This window comes from Tigriopus californicus, chromosome 12 (genome assembly GCF_007210705.1).
Source record: "Tigriopus californicus strain San Diego chromosome 12, Tcal_SD_v2.1, whole genome shotgun sequence".
Taxonomy (NCBI): domain Eukaryota; kingdom Metazoa; phylum Arthropoda; class Copepoda; order Harpacticoida; family Harpacticidae; genus Tigriopus; species Tigriopus californicus.
Genome location: NC_081451.1, coordinates 16847266 through 16850100, shown reverse-complemented (window position 1 = coordinate 16850100; position 2835 = coordinate 16847266).

The following is a 2835-nucleotide window of genomic DNA, read 5'->3' as shown; positions in this document are numbered from 1 at the left end:
CTTATAATTACTGGGGAGCGACATATCTCCCCCTTTGAAAATTGGAACAACATGAGCTAACTTAAGTGAAGAGGGGAACTTGCCCTGATCCAAGATGTAACGCATCAAATACTAGAAGAGCATCTCATCAGAAACTGAGATATCTCACCCTCAACACCAGGAGAGCTTGAGAATTTCAAGTCCTTAATGACCACTAAAGCATCTTGATCTGTAACTATGAGATCGTCAAATTGCTCAAATTGACTAACATTGTCAATCACAACAGACTTATCTTCAGAGCAATGAGCTGTTGCTTCTAAACTAAGTGGGGTTGAAAACACATTGGAGAACTGATCTCCTAGCATGTTAGCCATTGCCTCTACATTACTAATGGCTTGCCCTTGAACCTCAAAAGGCCCAACAGGGTGTTTCATCGTTCTCTTAGAATTTGCAAAAGAGAAAAAAGCCTTCGGGTTCGACCTCACCTCTTGAACAACTCTGCTTTCCTTGTTCAACTGATCTGTCTCAATGGAGGCCTTGATTCTACCTTGGATTAAATCCAACTTTCATTGAAGGCTAGCCACAACTACTGGATTCAAATTGCTCTGGAGCCTTTGGGCCAGTTTGCAGCTCTTTTTGAACAAATTCTTCCTATACTTCGGAATTTAAGACTGTGCCCCGCCCTGTGGAACACATTCAGAGATAGAGTGGAACAGACGCCCTCAAAAACTAGAATCATTTTGTCTAAGGCAACATCAATGGATGATTCATTTTTTATGAATGAAATGAGGTGAAGCTCTCCTCGCCTTTTTATAATCAACGGCCCATGTTCATTTTTTAACTTGAACTAAGCCAGACCTACCTCTTTGGCCGGTTTTACTCTAAAGCACGCCGGCTTTTGAGAAATGTTCGACCCTATATGAAGAACATGATCATCTGACAGATTACTAGGCGTGATATGGACAAACTGGATCAGATCAGGGTCATTGAAAAATACCACATCCCGAACGTAATTTGCTATGGTGGCTACACCAACATACTAGGAGAAATTGCGCAAGATCGCAAATTCTTCCAGCTTTTCGAACGACTGAGAAATCAGACAATGCACGTTCAAATACTGTAGCCCCATTACGGGCCTCTCTTTTGACGGATCAAGTTCACAAGATCTTGGACCATCCTCTCCAACCATTAAAAATCCCTCTTGTCAACAAAGGAACGTTCTACGGAAGGCAAAGCATGAGCTAATGGGGATGGTTGGGTTTGTGGAATGGGTTGGGCAGCTACATTTGAATAGGAACGTATTTTGGGAATAGGGGTGGGGCAAGGAATATTAGGGAGGAGAGTGTTTATAGGAATAGGGGTGGATTGGGTATTTGAAGGAAGAGGAGGGAATTGGGAGAGAGGCGTCCAAAATTGAATCCACAATCAATACATTTATTTTTTGTTAGGAAAACATCATGGATCGAAAGAGTTAAGTTCTGTAGTGGCTGAAAATAGACACTTTGGTTGGAAGGGCTGGGGAGGATGCTGTCGTCCATGAAATATTTGCTCTTTGCAAACAATCTTCAAACATTTTCAAATCGAGAATAGTGAAATACTTGTGAAATGGCAAACAATGTTTGTCAAATGGCAAATTATGGCGATTATTTATGTCGGGTAGACGCACCATTATCTCCCAGGTTTTCGAAACTTTTTGTGCACGTGTAGTGTTCGTGGTGTTTGGTGTGGGTGAATGATTTGGAATGCCTTCATTCACTCAATTAGGTTTGGTTTTTCACGGCTCTTTGGTAAGCCTTAATCACTGAAACCTAATAAGTTTTTGCTTCATTTATGTTTAAATTTAGCTTTAGCAGTTTCTCTCTGATTTGCATTTTAGTATTTCTAGTTCCAAATCGTTATGTGTAGTTGTTAGTTTGATTGAATTGGTCCTTGACTATTAAAGTTTATTTCATTAGTGTATTGATTTCATTTTGTGTTAGATCCGTTTGTTTGTGTTCATGTATGTGTTTTTGTGCTGTTTTCCTAGTTTACGTAGTTCTTGATTCCTTGCTTTTCTCTGTCACTTACTCTTGTTTACTATCTCCATCTTTGATTTGTATGTTAGTTTGATGCGCAATATTTCATTCCTATTTTGCTCTGTTGTCTTGTATCTCAGGACAAGATTGCACAGCTTTTTTAGTTTCTTTTCTTTCTCTTGGTCTCTTGATTTTGCTGCTCATAGATAGTTCCGCCTGCATTCATCATGGAAAGTATTTTTGGAAAAGTCAGCAAAGAGGCTAGACAATGTTTGGACCTGGTCTTAGCTGGAAGGATCCTCCATAGTCAATAACCCGTTTATTATAGAGGCTTTAGTTGCTTGGGTCAATGAAACCAGGGTGCTGCTTGAAGAACAGGCTCATCCAGTAGTTGAGAAGTCGACTAATTTGACCAACGTAGAGGTTGAAGTAGTACCTCCTCTTGAAATGGGGCACGAAAAGACAACTGCAGAGAAAAACAGTCTGTCCTATTTACCGGAAGCAGCCTTGTCCTGAAAAAGGAAAAGGCTGTCACTTTGACCACCCTACATGGTGTCAAAAACTTCTCAAGTTCGGCTTGAGAAGTACCAAGAGGAGAAGGGATGTTCAATGGTAGATTGTCCTTTTTTTCACCCGTACATGTGCCGTCAGTCCATGAGACTTAAGACGTGCTTTAATGTACGGTGTACCTCCGTCCATATTGAAGGGACGCAAAGAAAGGCGAGAAAAGGATAGCTCAGTTTCGCAGTTTTAGAGCTGACCCTATTCCTAAACCTAATCCCACCCCAACCCCCTTCCTTAACCCATTTAGCTTCCTCCCTCCCTCTCCTCCTACCCCCAT